Genomic DNA, 11,741 nt, shown 5'->3' with positions numbered 1-11,741 from the left:
GAGAGAGAGAGAGAATGCACAGGAGAGGAGAGAGAGAGAATCCCAAGCAGGTTCTGCATGTCAGTGCAGAGCCAGATGCTGGGCTTGAACTCACAAACTGTGATATCATGACCTGAGCCGAAACCAGGAATCTGACGCTCAACTGACCAAGCCACCCAGGTGCCCCTAAAATCATTTTCTATCTTTAATTCCTAAAGTTTATTTATACCTCTATCCAAACTCTCCCCTTACAATTTAGCATCACCACTAACTAGCTCCCAAATCCAGTCAAAATTTATTAGCTTGTTCTTGAACGCCATTGACTTTGAGTGTACATAACATGTTTGCATCTACAAAATAGTCATCAACCATCAGAATGCAAAAACAACTTTTTAAAATTTGATGTGTGGCTCATCTAGCATTAAATAATTGAATATGTATTTGAGAACATCTGGATTTTCAACTACATGTCTCCATTTTCTCCCAGCTGTTTAAGATTGTGAATGTAAATACTGTCTGTCATCATCTCTTGTTTGTTCTTCCTTCAAAGAATTCCTTGGTTTTGCCTCTTTCTGTCTATTCTCATGAACCTAGTCCATGGCTTTTCATTCTTTTGTTGCTATAAAACTTTCCTAAATGCACCTTCTCGGTCTCCAATTCATCCAACACACCCTAATAGCCAGACTAATCTTTTTAAAGCTTTGCTTTCATCCTTTTACCCCCTTGCACAGCATTTTTTGATAGTTCTGTCTGTTCTATCAGATATAAAATTCCCCAGTCTAAATGCCAATTTTCTTTGAAATTGAGCCTTGCCTCCATCAAAGACCATACTCACTATTCCCCAGCAAAACCCACCACTCCAGGAATGTCAGTTCTTTCTTTGGTCTTTGGTCTCCACTGGAGCCTGGGCTGCACAGCCTGGGCCCCACTTCTGTCTTATGGCCATGTGGATGCCACAGTCTGGGGCCTTCTGCACATCCCACTCATGTTTCATAACTGAATGTGTGTTGACAGGATGGCCTGTCGGTGGACAGCCAGAACCTCAGGACCAGACACAAGGAAGACCTGAGAAACACCACAGGACCTGTGCTATCACAGGAACTGAGAAGCCCAGGGAGAAATGAGGAGTGGAAAGGAGGGAAGAAGGAAAGAAGCTGATATGGAAGGGTTTAACCAGTGTTAGCATTGCCAGAGCAAGGGTGGGAGGGAAACCAGTCTTGGGGAAGTAAAGCATAAGCCTAATTCTGGGACTGTGAGAAGTAACTGCAGATCATCAGCAGTCACTGAACTAACTAGAGAGATTTCTATTCAGCTCATGTGAAAGCAGACTTACAGATGCCGAAGAGTGGCCTACCGGTAGCTGTGGGCAAAAATCAGGCTGCAAAGTTCAAAAGATGATGCCATCAGGACACCCAGTAGAGCATCACAGCACTGAGATCCCCAGGGGTGATGTGGCAGCTTTCAGGAAGACCAGACCATGAGACTAATTCCTCCTTCAACAGAGGGCATATATGCTCAATCTCACGATGCCCTGAATCTCTTTGTAACTTCAAGAACGGTTTCTTTCTTGGCTTACGTGCAATTTACCTCTGCTTATGTGTATGTGCAGTGGTGGGGTGATAATTGTGCGATCTTTATTATAAATCCTAAAGGGAACATAGCTAAGCTAGAACCATACCTTGGGAATTTTTTCCTCTCTTTCTTGAAACTCATGCATCTTTTCACTCAAATCTATGTGAGTCGGGAGATCTAGGGGAGGAAATTAATCTTCCTATGGGCTCCAAAGCACCAAGAGGATTTTCCTTTAGGAGTAGCTGGATAGTAGCAAGGCAATCCTAAAGTTGTTACCATATGATTATGTAACCTTTTTTATGGTAGGGGAAGTTGGAGTCAGAATTTGACAGCAAATACTACATCTCAGGCAATGACCTTAACCACTCTAGGTCTGACCACATTCTAACCTGGAACAGGAGGTTTGAAGAGACTCTTGACCATGTCATCAGCACTGGGAATTCAACACAAATTTATTTTCAATGTGATGCTCCTGAGGCAAAGTCTGGGCATAGCTGTCAAATTACTTAGCCTCCTTAAGCTTCAAGTTCCTCATCTTTAAACTGAGTGTACTTACAGTCATAGTCCGCCTTATAATGTTCTTGTGAGGATGAAATAAGACCATGCATGCAAAGTCCTGAGCATATTATTTGACATACGGTGAGCGCTTTAATATTAGCAGCTACATATTGATATTGTATATAGTAATTCCTTTTCTTGCAGCATTGCTTGGAAATAACAATGTAATTTGCAAGTAACTAAAGCCTAATTCTGTATTAAAACTTTTACATGTTTGTTTTTATTGAAAATATTTCTAAAATGTGCCCCACGCATGTCTATCTTCTGAATTCCCTAACGTGAGCTAAGTTCTATTCTAGGAACAGAGCACAAGGGGCTCTGTGGGAAGGATGTTGTACTTGGCACTTTAATCTCTGGGTTTTCAGTTGCTGTATGCTTTTAGAAATTAGATCCCGAAAGGACTCTGACAAGACCTAAGCATCTCAAAATTAATACCGTGTTTGTTTCAGTCTGTCTTTGTTTCCATAGCCCCAGAACACCTTGCAAGTCCTGGAGGGAAGGAATTAATTTGTCCATTTAACCAATATCTATAGAGTGTCTACTATGGTTCAGAAATTTCTCTAGATGCTGAATAAACAGCAGGACACAAACTAGGCAATAATCTCTGTTCTTACAGAGTTTACATTCTGGTTGGAGCTATATTCAGGCAATAACCAAGCAAATAACTTTTACATAAGATATTAAAAGGTGATAAGTGCTTGGTGGGGAGGATTATGCTTTCAAACAAATAGTCAGGCACGCTGTCACTGGGAAGGTGGCATTTGATCAAAGACATGCAGGCACTGTGGGAGGGAACCACGTAGAGTCATTGGGAAAGAGCATTTCGGGGAGAGGGAACAGCAGCCATAAGGTACTCAGGTAGGGCCTCACCTGCAGACATGGAGCAGCAGGAGGGTAGGAAGGCTGATGATGAGTAAGAGGAGAAGGGAATGGTAGGAAATGAGGCCAGACAGGGTTTGGAGGATAAGAAGGTCATTTTTAGGTCTGTGTCTTCCCTTCTGCACAAAGGGAAAGCCCTTGGAGTATTTTGAGCAGAGGATTGATTTGACCTAAGTTTTCAAAATTTCTTAAAACTCCAGATCTTTGAAAGTAGACTCTAGGGGGCAAGGGTGGAAGAAGAGATCAGTATTGTCATGATGGTGGATAAAGAAGTGGTCATGTTCTGGATGTATTTTGAAAGTAGTCTTGCACACTTTGGAAGTATAAGTTGCAAGAGAGAATATCCATAATGACTCCAAGAGTTTTGGCCTGTGTGATTAAAAGAATTGAGTTACGATAAACTGAGATGGGGAAAGCTTATGTAGAACAGGTTTGAAAGGGGAGAAGGAGTTCAATTTGGGGAGATGTTGAGCTTGAGATGTCTATTAGATACCCAAATGGCAATGTCAAGTAAGGCATTTGAATATCTGAGTCTGGACTTCTAGAGAAAGATCTCAGAAACAGCCTCTCACATTAGCAGTCAATTCTTACAAAGGCACCAAGATAATTCAACAGAGAAATTAAAATACTTTTGAGAAATGCTGCTAGAAACAGCTACCTATGTGGAAAAAAGTAACCCTGGATCCCTAACAATAAGCCATGCCTGTACATTGATCTGAGATGCATCATGCAATTCATTGTAAAAAATTAACACTAAAACCTTGTAGAAGAAACATAGCAAAATATCTACACCATCTTGAAGTAGGAAGATTTCTTAGACTGGACACACCTTCCAAAGAACAAAAACAAAAAACCTATAGGAGAGAGAAGAGATTGATAATTTAGCCTTCATAAAAATGTTTAAGTTCTGCTCCTAAAATAAACATTAAATAATTTTAAAACACGTCTCAGAATGGAAGAAGATATTTGAGATCGATAATAGAATGATAGCCCAATTTTTTAAATGGAAAAAAGTCTTGAACACTCACTTTACAAAAGAAGATATAAAAATAATCAATAAGCGCCTGAAAAAGTCCTTAACATCCTTAGTCATCAGGAAAGTGCGATAAGACCCATGAGATACTACTGCAAACCCATTAGAATGGTTACAATTAAATTTGATAATACCAAATACTGGGAAGGATGTGCAATAACAGAACTCTCTTTCTCACATTCTTGTTGAGACATTCAGATGGTACAACCACTATGGAAAATCATGATGGCAGTTTATTAAGTTAATAATACATCTGCCCCTTGACCCAGAAATTCCATTCTCAGAAATTTACTCAAGATAAATGAAAATATATGTCCACAAGATACGTATAAAGATATTCACAGCAGCCTGATTAACGAGAGCCAACATTCAGAAGCAACCCCAAATTGTACCAACATGTGAATGGATAAAACCATGGGGGTATATCCATAGAGTGAAGTACTACTTGGCAATATACAGGAACAAATTGACACACACAACCACATAGATGCATCTCAAAAACATTTTACTCACTGAGAGAAGCCAGACTGCCCCCTGCAATCTATGATTTGACTTACATGAATTATAAAAATTGGCAAAATTAATCTATGACGTTAGAAAAAGCTGCCTCTCTAGTAAGGTAGGGTTCACTGAGGTGACAGAAATGTCTATATCCTTATTTGGGTATTGGTTACGTGGTATACGTATTTGTCAAAACTCATCAAATTCTTTTTTTTTAATGTTTATTTGTTTTTGAGAGAGCACGTGCAGGGGAGAAGCAGAGGGAGATGGAGGCAGAGGATCCAAAGCAGGCTCTACTCTGACATTAGAGCCCAATGTGGGGCTCAAACTCACGAATTGTGAGATCATGACCTGAGCTGAAGTTGGACACTTAATGGACTGAGCCCCCCAGATGCACCAGAATACATCAAATTCTTCACTTAAGATCTCTATGTTTTATGCATTGAGATATACTTTTATTTTTTTTAAATTTTTTTAAACGTTTATTTATTTTTGAGACAGAGAGAGACAGAGCATGAACGGGGGAGGGTCACAGAGAGGGAGACACAGAATCTGAAACAGGCTCTAGGCTCTGAGCTGTCAGCACAGAGCCCGACACAGGGCTAGAACCCACAGATTGTGAGATCATGACCTGAGCTGAAGTCGGCCGCCCAACCGACTGAGCCATCCAGGCGCCCCAAGATATACTTTTAAATTTAATTTAATTTTTAATTTTTTAATGTTTATTTATTTTTGAGAGAGAGACAGAGTGCAGGTGGGGGAGGGGAGAGAGAGAGAGAGAGGGAGACACAGAATCTGAAGCAGACTCCAGGCTCTGAGCTGTCAGCACAGACTCCGACGTGGGGCTTGAACCCACAAACCACGGGATCATGACTTGAGCTGAAGTCTGATGCTTAACTGATTGAACCACCCAGGCGCCCCATTTATTTTAAAATTTTAAAATAGAACTATAAAACTGGAACTATAAAACTTCCACAGGAAGAGAAAGTTCTCTATTCTCTCAGCACTATTATCCTCAGAGCAATCAAAAAGTACACAAGCTGAGTATGAACCTCCCAAGCCCTTAAATGGGTGTTGCTACTTGTTCTTGGACTTTGTATTGATGGGGGGAGAAGAGAAAAGAATTTTTAGAAAAGGTAGAATTAGTTGTTATGGACTCGGTGTGGCTGAGTTAGTTCCTCCAGGAACCAGTTGTACCCAAGGTTAAAATAGCTTGGCTTAGGGGCCCCTGGGTGGCGCAGTCGGTTAAGGGTCCGACTTCAGCCAGGTCGCGATCTCAGGGTCCGTGAGTTGGAGCCCCGCGTCCGGCTCTGGGCTGATGGCTCAGAGCCTGGAGCCTGTTTCCGATTCTGTGTCTCCCTCTCTCTCTGCCCCTCCCCCGTTCATGCTCTCTCTCTCTCTCTCTCTCTCTCTGTCCCCCCAAAAAATAAATAAGCGTTGAAAAAAAAATTAAAAAATAAATAAATAAAATAGCTTGGCTTAGGTAGCTATTTCTTGTATAACCAGCCCAAATTTGAATGTTCATACTAGCAGTTTCCAAAGAGAAAAACACACGCTTGCCAAATCATTGATTCAATTATTTTGTGAGCTGATTTAAATTTTAATTCCAGTTTATTTCTTCCATTTTGCACAGATCCTAAATAGGGACTGAAATCTATCACATAACATGCAGCTGGCAGAGCAGGATCTGAGTTTTCTCCATACTTCACCACGACCCAGTTCAGTCCAACAGATTGGCTCTGAGTCTATGAATATGTGAATATTGATTTTTTTCGAACTTGAGTTCTTTATGAGTATCCATCACTTAGTGAAAGTCTCAGATGTTATTGAGATATTTAAAGAATTTTGACTTACATTAAGTATTCCCAAATTACTTTGATTAGGTTTTCAAGACTACGTTGAGGTGTTTTCTCCCTCCCACCTTTTTAGTCAGGCTGATCACAGTCATTTCCTAATGTGCTCATGCTCCCTTTAAGAGCCTTGAGGTTGCATCTTATAACTTGCCAAGGGCCAGGAAACTAGAAACCGAGTCCAGTATTGCATGAATAAGTGTAAATTAAGTTCATACCCAACAATAATCAAAACTAGTATAATACTGATGCAAAAATGTACTTATGAAACATCATAGAAATCACAAAAGAAATGTGTAAATCTCAGAAATTAGAATATTTCAAATAAATGGAAAAGGGGTGGATTTTCCACCAGATGGGTGGGTTAAAAGCCTAAATATTGGGAGAAAATAAAGAAGTCTCCCTATTTTACACCAAACACCAGAAGTAATTCCAATTTGCTTAAAGTTTCAAAAGCATAAAAAAGACACTATAAAAACAGTAGAAGAAATAGACGTGAACATTCATATATTCTTGGCATGGCGTGTACTTCCTGTCATACTCAAGGCAGAAATAATAAAGAAAAAGATTGATTTTACTATATAAAACTATAACAATTTTACATGTAAAGAATGAATAAAATTACAAAGCAATCAACAGATAGAAAAATAGCTGTATATTTATGACAGCCAAAGGACTGATAGGCTCAGTATGTAAAGAGATCCTGCAAACCAGTTTAAAATCACAAAAATGAAGAATGGACAAAGAACCTGCAAAAATAACTGATAAAGGAAATGTGTCTGCCAAGAGTAAGTATTCGAGGAATGCTCCTAGACAGATACAGGACATGGGCTTTATGACTGCCACTTGGGTCATTTTATGGTCTCCCCAGTCTCCCTTCTTGCTTCTTGAATGGTTCAATTTGCCAGTTATATGCTCACAAGTAGAAAAGGATTTTCACTGATGAAGCCACATTTTCACCTGGCTTCCACTAAGCCATGAAGCCAAGACTGCACTTACAAAACAAATAGCTTGGGCTAAGAATGCAGAGTATGCACATAGGATAGATAAAAGTTTCTTGGCTTAGCTTGGAAACCATGCTCTGCCTTCATTTACATATTTGTCCTAAGTTCCTGAGGTAAGCAGCCACAGACACCAAACATTGCCTTCCATCTCTCTGATGCAGGGAGCAGGTGTCTGGAGGCGGTTCAGTGAAGAGGCCAAAGAGAAGGACCTAGACTACTCTAGAGTCATGGCTACCTCATTGGAAATCCTGGCTCACAATTTCCAATCTGAGTTCTTAACTTCTCTGAGCCTTACTTTCCCAACTGTAAAACAGGGGTAACAATAGTACCTACTTTATAAAGTTGCTCTGAATATTTAATGAGAGTATACCTGTAAAGCACTTAGTATTGTGACTGAAGTACTTAGGAACTTCTCAGTAATTGTTGGCTATTATCTCCATTATGGACAAAGGACCTTAATTCCCTTCCTTTTGAATAAAAACGTGCAAAGATATCAAAGGATAATTTAGTTTCCCCTCATGTGGACATTCGTGTGGTACACCGGGACAAGTATAGCACTTGGCACCAGAAGATCTGGGCCTAGTCTCAACTCCGCCCCTAACTAATGTTAGAAGTCACAAGCCCACTCTGGACCAGTTTGTCCATCTGTTAAATAACATAGTTCAACTACATTTTTGCTATACCCCTTTCTGTCCAACACTCTGCCCTAGAGAAATACAAAGCAACAGATAAATCAGGGTCATTAAATATGGCTATAACTTACAGGAGGTAAAAATGAAGGTCTTTGAATGAATAAGTCATCGTTTTTAGAGCCTAGAAAGAAAGTATGGATTAATTTGCTAAGCAGCTGGAATTATATCAATCCATTATAGCACTGATTATGTCACATCAATCAGAAGCTCCAATTGGCAGTTAAGCATGTGTAGTTTTTTTAATTACTTAATAAAAGGAGTTCATTTAGCATACACAAAGCATGGAGAGCTCGCTAGTGATGAAAAGTTCACAAACTACCAGCCTTGGTGCTTCATATCGATGAAGATATCCCAACTGTTCAGAGTTACACAGGAAAGCCAAAGTTGATGCTACTTTACTCTCCAGAGCAGATAGCAATGGTAATAATGAAGATACCCAATAGAATTGGCCGTTTGTAGTGAGCCATGAACTGTCCAAATCTTATGTGGACTATCTTCTTTAGTCCTCACAACGACCTGTTTCTCTCCATTTTACAAGTAAGAGAACTAAAATTTAAGAATGGGACCCACTGTCATCGAAAGAGATGCATGTCTTGGGGGTGCCTGGGTGGCTCAGTCAGTTAAGCGTCTGACTTCGGCTCAGATCATGATCTCGCCGTTGATGAGTTTGAGTCTTGTGTCAGGCTCTGTGCTGACAGCTCAGAGCCTGGAGCTGCTTCGGATTCTGTATCTCCCTCTCTCTGCCCCTCCCCCGCTCATGCTCTGTCTCTCTCTGTCTCAAAAATAAAATAAACATTACAAAAAAAATTTTAAAAAACAGAAGAAAGAAAGAAAGAGATGAATCTCCAGAACTATAGCACTTCAAGAATGAAGGAGTCTACAAAGTCACGTGAAAACATTTGAAACTAAACCCCTCTTTTTCCAGGTAAAGCACTGACAATGTGCAAGTCATACACACGAAGTAGCTGCTTCCTTTGAGGCCCAAACATTTTGGAGGGGCAGCGCTCGGCAAATCACATAGGTGGCATATGCTGGCATTTAGAAAAATTAGCTGGATTGCGCACTCAAGAATTATCACTGGAACATTTTTAGTTTACTCTTGATGCCTCCTTGCTATTTAGCACCCTCTATGCTTGTAAATTCACAGAATTAGTGTGAAAGCACTAAAAAAAAAAAAACAAAAAAAAACAAAAAAAAAACCCATGCATTTTAGTATTCACTCAAGCAAAAGGGAATTGAGGAAGTAAATCTACAACAGAAAAAAAAATCATATAATGGTTTGCAATGTCCAAGAAAACATTTTTCAGATTATCTCTTATTAGGAAGTATTTTGGTCATATAACTTTCTCTTCTGCTCACCCATTTATTCACTCTGTGATCATATGGAACCTGCTAACTCCCTGGGACTTGGACCCTGACCTGAGGCAGATTGTGGAAAACTTGGATGCTGAATTGATGTTGAGCAATTATTTTCACCATTATTGTCGGGGTCTCTTTCCAGGGGTGTCCTTTGATTTTTCAGTACAGATGCAATAAAGATGCAGAAAAAGGACAAAAGTCAACATTGGCCACATTCAGGGCTTTGTCTTCTGGCCAGAGAGTCCAAGGTGGATTTCCAGATCAGTCTTCACAACCAGATGCCAGTTTTCCATCAGAGTCTCACCCACCATGGATGTTGTCCTAATCTCCCCCCAAAACACAGGGGTCACTTTGAAAGCACCTCAGACTCTAAATGGCCAGGATTACTTGCTCTTTCTGTGAAAATGCCTTTCATGTGAAGATGCTTCAGAAACATAAAAGTTAATCACCCCCTATCATGGCTTGCATCTAGCAGCAGGGTAAAGAGGAAATTAAATTCTTCTTCTTTCTTACAAAATGAATTAGAACCTCACTCCATCTTCGCCATCCCTTACGTAGAAAAATAGAGCACATTACAGTGATTCACCCTCTCTGTCTTTCTCCCTCTCAAAAAGGAAAAGGTGAAACACGGACTGTTCTAAAACTCAAAGTTGGAGACGAATTCAGGGACAGCTACATCCCACCAGTGGTATATTGTGAAGGTCTGGAAATACAAGCTCATAAGAGGCTAGGTGTCTAGCAAATGAGATGTAACTTACTGACGTATTCAACATAAACCACCGAGGCCTTCATAATGAGTAATGTTACTCTACATATTTTATTATCAATATTCAGCAAATCCTTTTTGTTTATTTTTCATGAGGATGCCCAACCCCAAATTTTCCTTCTATTTCAAACTTTTTCCCAGGCTGGCCTGAGAGTAAAATGGAAGCCTTGCGTTTTACTAACTCCAGGGTGCTCAGCTTGAGCTCTATGAATAAATTATGACTCTGATCATTAAAATGTAATAAAAGCTAGTACTTTGAAACCTTACCCTAAACAAGCCTGCTCTCTGATCTTGGGGGCAGACTTCAGCTGTTCTCACAGCGGGGCCTCCTCTGCAGAAAGCCCAGGCCTCACAAAAACCATCAAACCTGCTAATCTGAAACACACAGAGCTAAACACACAGAGCCATTTCCACAGTGGGGAGCTCCTGGTGGCTCTCAGTGCTGTCATTTTCAGGCTGCCAGAGCCACCGAACTCCCTCTCCTCCCCCAAAGAACAATGTGAGATGGAGGAGTCAAAGTTAGGTTGTAAAGAGCCTACGTTTGCAGTTGAGCACCCCTCAATTTGACTCTTCAAAAATCTCCTTGCAGGAGAACAGAACAAGGTGACTTCTCTGTCAGCTCATTCTTTGAGGGAAAGCTGTCAACCCAGAGCCCTGTCTGAAGCAGAAAAGTGGGGGGGACATAGTTCAAAGCAGAAAAGAATGAGAAGAAACACACTGGCTTTTCCCTTCCTCCAGCCAGTGTCTCCCATCAGCTGAACCTAGCCAGAAGCCAACTGATCTGGGAGCCTGGAAAACAGCAGAGGAAAGGGTGGGGAATCAAAGACAACCAGGCCCAGGAGGGCAAAGCATACTTGAAGATAACATCTCTTCTCTGTTTCCTAGTGTTCTCACGAAGCTCAAATTTAAAAATAAATAAATTAAATAAATAAATAAATAAACACACACACACACACACACACACACACACACACACACGTATACACATATATGGGCAAATACATGTCAAACTGTAAGATGTGATCAAAAAGTATTTAGTGCAAGGGGCGCCTGGGTGGCTCAGTCGCTTAAGCGGCCGACTTCGGCTCAGGTCATGATCTCGCAGTCCGTGAGTTCAAGCCCCGCGTCGGGCTCTGTGCTGACAGCTCAGAGCCTGGAGCCTGTTTCGAATTCTGTGTCTCCCTCTCTCTCTGCCCCTCCCCCGTTCATACTCTGTCTCTCTCTGTCTCAAAAGTAAATAAATGTTAAAAAAAAGTATTTAGTGCAATTCCCAATTATGATCCTTGGTTTATGTTTTTCCTGCAGTTATTTTTACATCATTTTCCCAAGTCAATCTGTTATTTATTACTTCTTTTTTTTTTTACATTTTTTTTAACGTTTATTTATTTTTGAGATAGAGAGAGACAGAGCATGAACAGGGGAGGGGCAGAGAGAGAGGGAGACACAGAATCCAAAGCAGGCTCCAGGCTCTGAGCCATCAGCCCAGAGCCCGAAGCAGGGCTCGAACTCACGGACGGCGAGATCGTGACCTGAGCTGAAGTCGGACGC

Source organism: Prionailurus bengalensis, chromosome C1 (genome assembly GCF_016509475.1).
Source record: "Prionailurus bengalensis isolate Pbe53 chromosome C1, Fcat_Pben_1.1_paternal_pri, whole genome shotgun sequence".
NCBI lineage: Eukaryota > Metazoa > Chordata > Mammalia > Carnivora > Felidae > Prionailurus > Prionailurus bengalensis.
The sequence above is the reverse complement of the archived record's forward strand: the minus strand, read 5'-3'. Positions refer to the sequence as shown.